Source organism: Tamandua tetradactyla, chromosome 1 (assembly GCF_023851605.1).
Source record: "Tamandua tetradactyla isolate mTamTet1 chromosome 1, mTamTet1.pri, whole genome shotgun sequence".
In the NCBI taxonomy this organism is placed as follows: Eukaryota; Metazoa; Chordata; class Mammalia; order Pilosa; family Myrmecophagidae; genus Tamandua; species Tamandua tetradactyla.
In genome coordinates, this window is record NC_135327.1 from 99,881,188 (window position 1) to 99,893,484 (window position 12,297).

The 12,297-nt window shown below is 37.7% G+C and overlaps 1 protein-coding gene and 1 pseudogene across 8 annotated transcripts in view; one reads left to right on the forward strand and one right to left on the reverse strand.

The window, feature by feature from the left end:
- Positions 1-12,297, reverse strand: part of STK31 (serine/threonine kinase 31) — a 147,740-nt gene that overhangs the window by 71,726 nt on the left and 63,717 nt on the right. The gene's annotated exons all lie outside the window — the stretch shown is intronic.
- LOC143685684 (transmembrane protein 243 pseudogene) lies at positions 3,439-4,145 on the forward strand (annotated as a pseudogene).

A 12,297-nucleotide genomic window follows, 5' to 3' on the forward strand; every position in this document is an offset into this window, starting at 1 on the left:
AGACTCCACACAGAATTGTAAGTCCTCCAAGCTGCAGAGGCCGGGGCCCCTCTCCAACAGGCACAGCAGGCTGATATCCCCAGGGGAAAGGAAACAGACTTTACTAGCAGCAAGGGCTTAGCTCAGCCAAGCTCCAACTGCAGAACTACTCAAATTCTGACTACTGAAAATAGGCTCCCAGCAAAGATAAACCTGGAATAAGAGTAAAGGTACTAGGAGTTTTTGCGCTAGCAGAGATGGGAAGGGAACTGACAGGGGGTGGTGGGGACAGCTTTTTGGAGTCCAACAGCATAAAATACTTGAAAAGGGCTGGACTCAGAAAAGGGGGGCACATAGAGCCTGGAGACACAATGAGCCACTCACCAACTTAAGATCTTGATTGACAAACTCCAGGAGCTGGGATCCTGCTCTGAAAAGGACTTTTTTTATTTATTTATTTATTTTATTTTGCTTTGCTTTAAGTACCTAAAAGCTCATTAGATAGAACTGCAAAGCTTCTCAGGATTCACCACTGCCCCAGGCAAAGGCAGAATTTAGCTTGTCTGAGAGACAAAGTAACTAGTCTGGTGAAAGAAGTTAATTCCCTAAAGGCTGTACACTCCCCCAAGAGAAATGTAGGGCCCAGATCAAGTGGAATTCCAGGCCCCAGGGACTGGAAAACTGAGACAATTAAGGCCAGCCTACAACCTCCACTCTGTCTCAACCACACCCCCAGCAGAGAGAGTCTACTAAAGTTAAAGGTACCACACCACTTTACCCTGGGGGGAAGCTGCAGACAAACAAGCATCACATACTGGGCAAGACAGGAAAAACAAAGAGTCCAGAGGTTTCATGGGAAAGTCTGTCAATCTGCTGAGTCTCACCCTCAAGGCACACTGATGCAAGCGACTCTCGCCTCCTGAGAAGAGGCCAGTCTGGTCTGAGAAAATCTAACAGGGGTATATAATATCTGAAGAGACCCTCCTCAAAAGAAAAAAAAGGCTCTATTAATGCAGGGCAAGAAACAGAACTGAAAACTTCTGATCAGTTCAACAGAACCTATACTAGAGGTCTAGAATAAACTGAACTGAATGTCAAAGAACAGATAGAGAATAAAGCCATCCAGCAAGAAAATCCTAGGTAAAAGAGTGAAAACAACCTCCATAATAAACTAATTAAGGAAATCAAATACCTGGATGCCAACAAAAATAACGAGTCATACTAGGAAAATCGAAGATATGGCCCAGTCAAAGGAACAAACCAACAATTCAAATGAGATACAGGAGTTGAAATAACTAATTCAGGATGTCCAAACAGATGTGGAAAATTCTCATCAAAAATCACATCAACAAGTTCAGGGAGGATACACAGAAGGCACTGGGTGAACAAAAAGGGGAAATCGAAACTCTGAAAAATCAAATCACAGAACTTATGGGAATGAAAGGCAGAGTGGAAGAGATGAAAAGAAACAATGGAAACCTATAATGACAGATTTGAAGATGCAGAAAAGAGGATTAGTGAACTAGGAGACTGGATATCTGAAATCTGACACACAAAAGAAAATATAGGGAAAAGAATGGAAAAATATGAGCAGGATCTCAGGGAACTGAAAGACAATGAAGCGCACGAATATATATGTTATGGGTGTCCTTAAAGGAGAAGAGAAGGTAAAAGGAGGAGAAAGAATAACAGAGGAAAATATCACTGAAAATTTCCCATCTCTTATGAAAGACAAAAAATACAGATCCAAGAAGTGCAGAGTACCCAAAACAGAATAGATCCAAACAGATACACTCCAAGCCATTTGCTACTCAGACTTGTCAGATGGCAAAGAGAAAGAGAGAATTCTGAAAGCAGCAAGAGAAAAGCAAGCCATCACATACAAGGGAAGCCCAGTAACACTATGTAGCAGCAAGAGAAAAGCAAGCCATCACATACAAGGGAAGCCCAATAAGACTATGTATGGATGTCTCAGCAGAAACCACGGAAGCGAGGAGGCAGTGGTTTGATATATTTAAGATTCTAAAACAGAAAAGGTGCCAGCCAACAATTCTATATCTAGCAAAATTGTCCTTCAAAAATAAGGGGGAGATTAAGACATTTTCAGACAATCACTGAATTTGTGACCAAGAGACCAGCTCTGCAAGAAATACTAAAGAGAATACTATAGGCAGATAGGAAAAGGCAGGAGAGAGAGGTGTGGAGAAGAGTGTAGAAATGAAGACTATCAGTAAAGATAAAAAGAGAAAAAAAAACTAGATATGACATACAAAACAAAAGACAAAACTGTAAAAGAAAATTCTGCCTTTACAGTAGTAATACCAAACGTTAATGGATTAAACTCCCCATCAAAAGACAGACTGGCAGGCAGTGTGATGGTGGCTCTGTGGCAGAATTCTTGCCTGCCATGCTGGAAACCCAGGTTCAATTCCTGGTGCCTGCCCACGTTTAAAAAAAAAGATATAGACTGGCAGAATGGATTATAAAACAGGACCCATCTATATGCTGTCTACAGGAGACTCATTTTAGACCCAAGGACAAAAAATAGTTTGAAAGTGAAAGATTGGGAAAAGATGTTTCATGCAAACAACAATCAGAAAAGAGCAGGAGTAGCAATACTAATATCCAACAAATTAGACTTCAAATGTAAAACAATTAAAAGAAACAAAGGACACTATGTATTAATAAAAGGAACAACTCAACAAGACAACATAACAATCATTTTATTTATGCACCAAGCGAGAGTGCTCCAAAATACATGAGGCAAACACTGAAAATAGTGAAGGGAAAAACAGACACCTCTACCATAATAGAAACTTCAATTCCCCACTATCATCAACAGACAGAGCATCTAGACAGAGGATCTTTAAAGAGACAGAGAATCTGAGTAACACCGTAAATGACTAGAGTTAACAGACATTTACAGAACATTACACCCCACAACAGCAAGATATACCTTTTTCTCAAGTGCTCATGGATCATTCTCAAGGATAGACCATATGCTGGGTCACCAAGCAAGTCTCAATTGATTTAAAAAGACTGAAACCATAGAAGAATGAAGTTGGAAATCAGTAACAGGCAGAGGGCCAGAAAATTCACAAATATATAGAGCCTAAAAAATACACTTTTAAACAACAGTGGGTGAAAGAAGAAATTACAAGCGAAGTCAGTAAATATTTCAAGGTAAATGATAATGAAACAACATATCAAAATTTATGGAATGCTGCAAAGGCATGCTAAGAGGGAAATTTATTGCCTTAAATGCCAATATCAAAAAAGAAGACATGGGAATCCAGGAAGGGACTTCTAGTGCACGGTCCAGCCAGAGCGCCAGCTCTCCACCTGCGCCGTAGGTTTCCACCTTACCCATGCGTCTTCCCGGCACCCCAGAGCCTCCGCACCCAGAAAGCCGCTGTACCGCACTTGGCTAGGACACTTTGGCCGGCAGGCGGTGTGGAACGTGGACCTGCTCAAGATGAGGTGGAGAGCGGGGCTTGGGTGGAGCAGCCTTGTCCCCCGGACCTGAGTGCCCACCTGCCGCTGGGACTTCCCCGACTTGACCAGGGGTTTCCGGCAATGAGTGCTTAGTAAATTGGAGGCATTCGCGTCGTGGGCCCGGAATTACGGGAGGTAATGCTGGCCCGGCTTTGAGTGGTTTGGGGAGAGTGAAGAAACCCAGAAATGGAGGACTTTTCTACCAGGACCTATGGCACCAGCGGCTTGGACAACAGACCTCTGTTCGGAGAGACGTCTGCCAAGGACTGAATCATCAATTTAGTTGTTGGGAGGTTAACATCTTTGTTGATTGTAGTAACATTCATCAGTGCTTTCGTTTTCCCTCAACTACCTCCAAAACCATTGAATATATTTTTTGCTGTCTGCATCTCTTTGAGTAGTATTACTGCCTGCATACTTATCTACTGGTATCAACAAGGAGACTTAGAACCGAAATTTAGAAATCTAATTTACTATATCTTATTTTCTATCATCATGTTATGTATATGTGCAAACTTGTACTTCCATGATGTGGGAAAGTGAGGCTGCCAAGGAGCAATACTTACCAGGACTCTTCAAAGGTATATATTAGGACTGTGAAGAAGAGCTGGATAAGGTATGCTGAAGAATCTCCTGCAGGAGTCTTATACATGATTTTCATGTCAACTGCAAATCTGAATTTCCTCTTGCAGGGGAAACATAGCACAGATTACTTTGCTTTTTCTTTAAGGAGCTGATATTGATGTTGCAGTTATACATTCCAACTTTAGCACAAATACTTTTCACTTTTAAAAAATTAAATTTTTTAAATAACACAAGTGCATGGCGAAGAGGCTATGTAACAAACAAAATCTTGCATTTTAAGACAAATATTATTTTATTTCTGTTAAACCGAATATACAATTATTGTTCCCTATGCAACCAACTTTTGCTTATAACTACAACTTAATTTCACATTAACAAAACACAGTGAAAAGACAACTTTGATTGTGAAGATCTAATTACAAGAATAAATAAAATAATTGATACAAAAAAAAAAGAAGACACAATAATAATCGAGGGATTAACTGTTCACTTGGAAAAACTAGAGAAAGAACAGCAAACTAACCCCAAAGCAAACAAAAGGAAGAAATAATGAAGATTAAAGCAGAAATAAATGAAATTCAGAACACGGAAACAATCAAGAAAATCAACAATACCAGAAGTTGTTTCTCTGCGAAAAGCAATAAAATTGATGGAAACTTAGCTAGGTTGACAAAAGGAAAAAGAGAAATGATGCAAATAAATAAAATCAGAAAAGGAAAAGGAGACGTAATGACTGACACCTCAGAAATAAAAGAGGTAATGAGAGGATACTATGAGCAACTATATGATAATAAACCAGACAACGTAAACAAAATGGACAACTTCCTAGAAAGGCATGAACAAACAACACTGACTCAAGAAGAAATAGATGACCTGAACAAAATAATCACAAGTAAAGAGACTGAATCAGTCATCAAGAAGCTCCCAAAAAAGAAAACTCCAACACCAGATGGCTTCACATGTGAATTCTAGCAAGCATTCAAGAAAGACTTAGTACCAACCCTGCTCAAAGTCTTCAAAAAATTTGAAAAAGAGAGAAGGCTGCCTACTTTATTCTATGAAGCCAAAATCACCTGCATACCAAAGCCAGACAAAGACACTACAAGAAAAGATAATTACAGACCAATCACTCTAATGAATACAGATGTAAAAATACTCAAGAAAATTCTTATAAATCAACCCCAGCAGCATATTAAAACAATGATACACCATGACCAAGTGGGATTTATTCCAGGTATGCAAGGATGGTTTAACATAAGAAAATCAATTAATATAGTATACCATATCAACAAATCAAAGCAGAAAAACCACAGGGTCATCTCAATTGATGCATGCAGAAAAGGCATCTGACAACATTTAACATCCTTTCTTGATAAAAACATCTCAAAGGACAGGAATAGAAGGGAACTTCCTGAAACCTACAGCTATCATCTTCAATAGGGAAAGACTGAGAGCTTTCCTCCTAAGATCAGGAACAACACAAGGATGTCCACTGTCACCACTGTTATTCAACATTGTGCTAGAAGTTCTAGCCAGAGCAATTAGACAAGAAAAAGAAATAAAAGGCATCCAGATAGGACAGGAAGAAGTAAAATTCTCACTGTTTGCAGGTGATATGCTATATGTCGAAAATTAAAAAAATCCACAGCAAAGCTACTAGAGCTAATAAATGAGAACAGCAAAGTGGCAGGGTACAAGATCAAAACCTAAAAATCAGGAGTATCTCTATACACTAATAATGAGCAATATAAGGAAGAAATCAAGAAAAAAATTCCATTTAAAATTGCAACCAAAAATAAAATAAAATATTTAGGAATAAATTTAACTAAGGATACAAAAGACCTTTTCTTGCAGAAAACTATAAGAAATTACTAAAAGAAATCCTGGAAGATCTAAACAAATGGAAGGGCATACTGTTCATGGATTGGAAGACTAAATATAATTAAGATGTCAATTCTATCCAAATTGATTTATAAATTCAATGCAATACTAATTAACATCCCAATCACTTACTCTTCAGAAACAGAAACACCAACAACCAAATCCATTTGGAAGGGCAGGGAGCCCCAAATAACGAAAAATACCTTGAGAATGAAATATGAAGTTGAAGACCTCACACCACCTAACTTTAAGGCATATTACAAAGCTACAATGGTCAAAACAGCATGGTACTGGCATAAAGACAGATATAGTGACCAATGGAACAAACAGAGTGTTCAGATATAGACTCTCTCATCTATGGACAATTAATCTTTGATAACGCAGTCAAGCCAACTCACCTGGGACAGAGCAGCCTCTTCAATAAATGGTGCTTGGAGAACTGGATATCTATATGCAAGCAAAAGCATGAAAGAGGATCCATATCTCACAAGTTTTTAAAAATTAACTCACAATGGATTAAAGACCTAAATATTAGATTCAAGACCACGGAACTTTTAGAAGAAAATATAGGGAAATAGCTTATAAAACATGTAATAGAAGGCGGTTTCCTAGATCTTAACCCAAAGCACGAGTATTGCAGAAAGAAACAGACAAATGGAAACTCCTTAAAATGAAACACGTTTGTGCATCAAAGAACTTTTTCAAGAAAGTAAAAAGCATCCTACTCAATGGGAGACCATATTTGGAAACCACATATCAGGTAAGGGTTTAGTATAAAGAGATTCTTCAACTCAACAACAAAAAGACAATCAACCCAATTAAAAAATGAGCTATAATACATGAAAAGACATTTTTCAAAGGAGGAAATACAAATGGCTAAAAGGCACATGAAAAGATGCTTGATTTCACTGATTAGAAAATGTATATCAAAACCACAAAGATATATCATCACACCCACCAGAATGACCATTATCAAAACAACACCACCACCACCAAAAAAAAAGAAAAGAAAAACAGAAAATGGCAAGTGTTGAAGAGGATATAGAGAAAGAGGCACACTTATCCACTATTGGTGAGAATATAAAATGGTACAACTGCTATGTAACACAACTGGTGGTTCTTCAGGGAGCTAAGTATAGAATTGCCATATGATCTAGCAATCTGATTGCTAGGTATCTATTCAGAGGGCATGAGGGCAAGGACACAAATGGATATTTGTACACCAATGTTTATAGCAGCATTATTTACAAATACCAAGAGATGGAAACAGCCCAAATGTCCATCAACAGATGAGTGGCTAAACAAGCTGTGGTATATACTACAATGGAATATTACATACCTATAAGACAGAATAAAGTCATAAAGCATGTGTCATCATGGATGGATTTTGAGGACATTATTAGGAGTGAAATTAGCCAGAAACAAAAGTAGAAATACTGTATTGTCTCAATGATATGAACTAACATTAATGAGTGAATTTGGAGAATTTAAGTTAAAAACACAGGTTATTAGGAGATAAAAATAAGGTAGAGATTAGGTAACTGGTGCTGAAGGAATACAGTTTGAGCAACAGGACTGATTGTAAAAATTCTGAAATGGATAACACAATACTACCCGAATGTAGCACAAGAATATAAATACACTGAATAAAACTGAAAATGTGTATGATAGATGGAGAAGGGCTGGGGGCATGTATGAAACCAGAAGGAAAGACAGAGGTTAAAGACTGAGATGGTACAATTTAGGAATGCCTAGAGTGTACAATGATGGTGATTAACCGTACAAATTAAAAAATGTTTTAGGGCAGTGCAACAGTGGCTCAGTGGTAGAATTCTCACCTGCCATGCCAGAGACCTGGGTTCGATTCCCAGTGCCTGCCCACATTAAAAAAAAAAAAAGTTTTAGCATGAGGAAGAACAAAGAAATGTGAGTATTTCAGAGTGCTGAAAACAGACAGTATATGGGAAAAAGCAGAATCAATGTAAGCTAGGGTTCATAGTTAACAGTAACATTGTAATATGCTTCCACTCAATGTAACAAAGGCATTATGCCAAAACTAAATGTCAACACGGAAAGGGGCATGGATTCTTTGTGTAAGAAAAGGAAATGTCTTCAGATAGAGTATGGTGGCAAAGGCATGTCTATACACTTAGGCTGATGTGCTGGTTTGAAATGATGTATGTAACCTAGAAAAGCCATTGTTTTAGTCCTAATCCCATTTTGTAAAGGCAGCCATTTCTTCTAATCCCTATTTAGTATTGTATGTTTGAAACTGTAATTACATAATTTCCCTGGAGATGTGATTTAATCAAGAGTGGTTGCTAAACTGGATTAGGTGAAGGCGTGTCTCCACCCATTTGGGTGGGCCTTGATCAGTTTCTGAAGTCCTATAAAAGAGGAAACATTTTGGAGAATGAGAGAGATTCAGAGAGAGCAGAGAATGCTGCAGCACCTTGAAGCAGAGAGTCCATCAGCCAGCGCTTTGGAGATGAAGAAGGAAAATGCCTCCTGGAGAGCTTCATGAAATGGGAAGCCAGGAGAGAAAGCTAGCAGATGAGGCTGTGCTCACCATGTGCCCTTCCAGCCGAGAGAGAAACCATGACTGTATTCACCATGTGCCTTCTCACTTGAGAGAGAAACCCTGAACTTCATCAGCCTTCTTGAACCAAGGTACCCTTCCCTGGATGCTTTAGATTGGACATTCCTATAGACTTGTTTTAACTGGGACATTTTCTCGGCCTTAGAACTGTAAACTAGCAACTTATTAAACTCCCCTTTTTAAAAGCCATTCCATTTCTGGTATATTGCCTTCTGGCAGCTAAACTAGAACAGCTGAAGTTTATGATGTGTGAATAAAACTATTTAAAAACTAACGGACAGATAGAAATGTAGAGAAAATATGGAGGAAGAAATGTGTCTATTCACTGTCAGCAGGGAAATGAGAGGTACAGCCCCTTGGAGGGCAGTGTGGTGATTCCACAGGAGGCTAGGGCTGGGTCCGCCATATGATCCTGAAACCCTGTTGCTCAATATATACCTAGAGGAACTGTATGTGGGGACACGAATGGACATTTGTACACTGGTGCTTCTGGTGGTAGTGTTCATGACCTACAATGAATAGAGGTGGCCTAAAGATACATGACTAAGGAATGGGAGGGGGAACTATGGGGTCAACATACAATGGACTATTGATAGGCTGCAATAAGGAAGGAAGTTGTGAAGCATGCAGGTAGATGAATGAACCTTAAGAGCTGTATGTTGAATGAAATGTCAGGCAAAAAAAGCACAAATATTATCATGCTTCAATCATAAGGACTAACTATAATATAAAAGTTGAGTGATCTAACATCAAGAGCATGGGTTATCAGGTTAGGGCTCATTGTAAAGGATCTCAGGTTGTAAGGTCTTTCAGCAATCACATATATTCAGGAGCTGTAACTGTTACTTCTAAATTCTCAGATACTGAGCTGTTTGTATTTAACATGGTCTTTACCAGAAACTTCAGGTATTTATGTGACACCTGAAACTTAAGAGTTAGAGCTCTGAAAGTCAGCAGTACCCCATACAGGAACTGTTTAAAAAGTTGAAAAATGGATCATACATCCAGTAGAGATATGAATGAAGCTGCTCTGGATAGAACAAAGGTATACCAGAAGACTGGGTAGATGATATCGTTCATATTTTAAAACTTCAACTTCTGTGTGAGACTAAAGGTAGAGATGTTTATTTGGTGCAAAATTTATACTTTGGGTAGTGCATTTCCTAATTTAACCTGTATAGTCAGTTAAGTTGAACACCATAAGTACATAGAAGCTTGAATAGGGCATGAGATTGTGTTGGTTTGTCTGGGTTAGTGTGATGCCCCGAAAAATACCAGAGTGATTTAGACAGTGAATAAAGAAGTATTTGCAAAGTCCCCTTGGGGTAATTGGGAGAAAGGGGGAAATGTTCAACTTCACCATATGAAGAATTTCTGATATTCCAGCAAGCAGTGGTGACAACCAAATCAACAGGCTGAGCCCTTGATCTTGGGGTTCACCCTTATGAAACTTATCCCTGCAAAGGATCAGCTAAGCCTACTTAAAATTGGGCCTAAGAGTTACCCCCAGAGAACCTATCTTGTTGCTCAGATGCAGCCGCTCTCTCTAAGCCGATATGGCAAATGAACTCACTGCCATCCCCCACCCCCAACATGGGACATGACTCCCAGGGGTGTAAATCTCCCTGGCAACATGGGACTGAAATCCTGGGATGAGCCAGGATCCGGTATCAAGAGATTGAGAAAAACCTTCTTGACCAAAATGGGGGAAGAGAGAAATGAGACAAAATAAAGTGTCAGTGGCTGAGAGGTCTCAAACACAGTCTGAAGTTATCCTGAAAGTTATTCTTATGCATTATGTAGATATCCCCTTTTAGTTTATGGTATATTGGAGTGTTCAGAGGGAAGTACCTAAAACTGCAGAACTGTGTTCCAGTAGCCTTGTTTCTTGAAGATGATTGTATAATGATATAGCTTTTACAATGTCACTGTGTGACTATGAGAACCTTGTGTCTGGCGCTCCTTTTATCTAGGGTATGGACAGATAAGTAAAAAATATGGATAAAAAAATAAACAAATAATGGGGGACCAAAGGTTAAAATAAATTGAGTAGATTGAAATACTAGGGTCAATGAAAATGGGGAGTAAGGTGTATAGTACATATGAGTTTTCTGTTGTTGCTGTTTCTTTTTCTAGAGAAATGCAGATGTTCAAAAAAATGATCATGGTGATAAATACACAACTATGTGATGATATTGTGAGCCGCTGATTGTACACCATGTATGGAATGTTTGTATGTTAAGAATGTTTGTATATTTGTATAAGTTTTACCAATAAGAATATTTTTTTAAAAATTAGACAACTTTAAGAAGAAAAGAGCTTTAAAGATGATCTCGGCTGCAGATCCTCAGTTACTGACAGTTAATGAAAAAAATAAACTTTTATAGATTTTATCCATTTGACTACCAAACTTATAAATAAAATCAGAAGCTTATAAAACATGCTTTTGATAACAAATTGTATTTGTTCATTTAGATTTAAATGAGTTTCACCAGCCTTGTGTTATTAATCAACGCATCATTTATATACTGTGTAGGTTTCCTTTCTATACAGAAAGCACTTGAACTGGCTTAATCTTAAAATAGTAAAAAAAAAAAAAAATAGTTAACTTATAGTCCGATCCAAGCAATTTGAGAACTCAGTGTTCCAAACTTCCAAACAGTCAACAGGATATAGTTCACTGGTGTTATGCAACAAAATTAGAAATGACCAACAACTTTCCCATGTATCTGAAAATTAAAGACATACAAAAATACTCCTGAGATAAAGAAGAAACTTCATGGGATATGACAGAGCAGAATCAAAATAAAAACACAATATATTAATTTATGGAACACAAATAAACTTTGAATATATTTATAAAAAAACAAGAAGTATGAAAAGCAAAGATTCAAGTTAAGAAGTAAAAAAAAGCAACAGATTGTCAAAAAAACAAATTGCTTCTAATGCCAAACTTAGCATCTGAGAGAACTCAATACTAACTGTTCAAAGTTCCAGCACATAACTAATTCTTTAATATTTTAACCTTATGTATTATTTCACAATTTATAAAATACTTTACATTAGATTATTCTCACAATAATCCCCAGAATCAGGATTATTCTCATATTGGATCGGTCATAAAGTCAACACTAGTTATACTGTGTACATCTGGGGGGAGAAAAAGAGGGCTGTCAAAGGCAATTCCTATGCAAAGCTTGACTCTGCATACTATGACCCTCCACCATCCTGTTACAACTTTCTGGGCTGGGGATCAGGGACTAAGTCAAACAACTTCTCATCTAAATATACAGCTATGTGATAATGTGAGCCATTGATTGCACAATGTTCGTGTTTGTATGTTGTTTGGTTTTATCAATAAAAATTTTTTAAAAATGCAATCCAATTTACAATAATACTTTTTGGTCTCACAAAAATAAATTTTTTTTTTCTCATCTATAAGCTGGGTCAATAGTCCTTGATACAGCCTGATATGAAAATTCTCACTAATAGGAACATTGTACTGGAGAGTTATTAAATCTGATTTTCTCCCTTTTCAAGTTTGAATTTGAAACTGAATTGGAACTGCAAGTGGAAAAAAAAGCAGAGATACATGCAAAGAGATGATGGTAAGAAGAAACCATGGAGTATAGACAAAGAAAAAACATCAGTCAATAGAAACTGAATCACAAGACATTCAGGATAAGTAAAAATTGAAAGTAATAAATGCCTGCTGCTAAGGTAATGTTTACTGAAAGGCCTAACTTCTCTAAAACTTT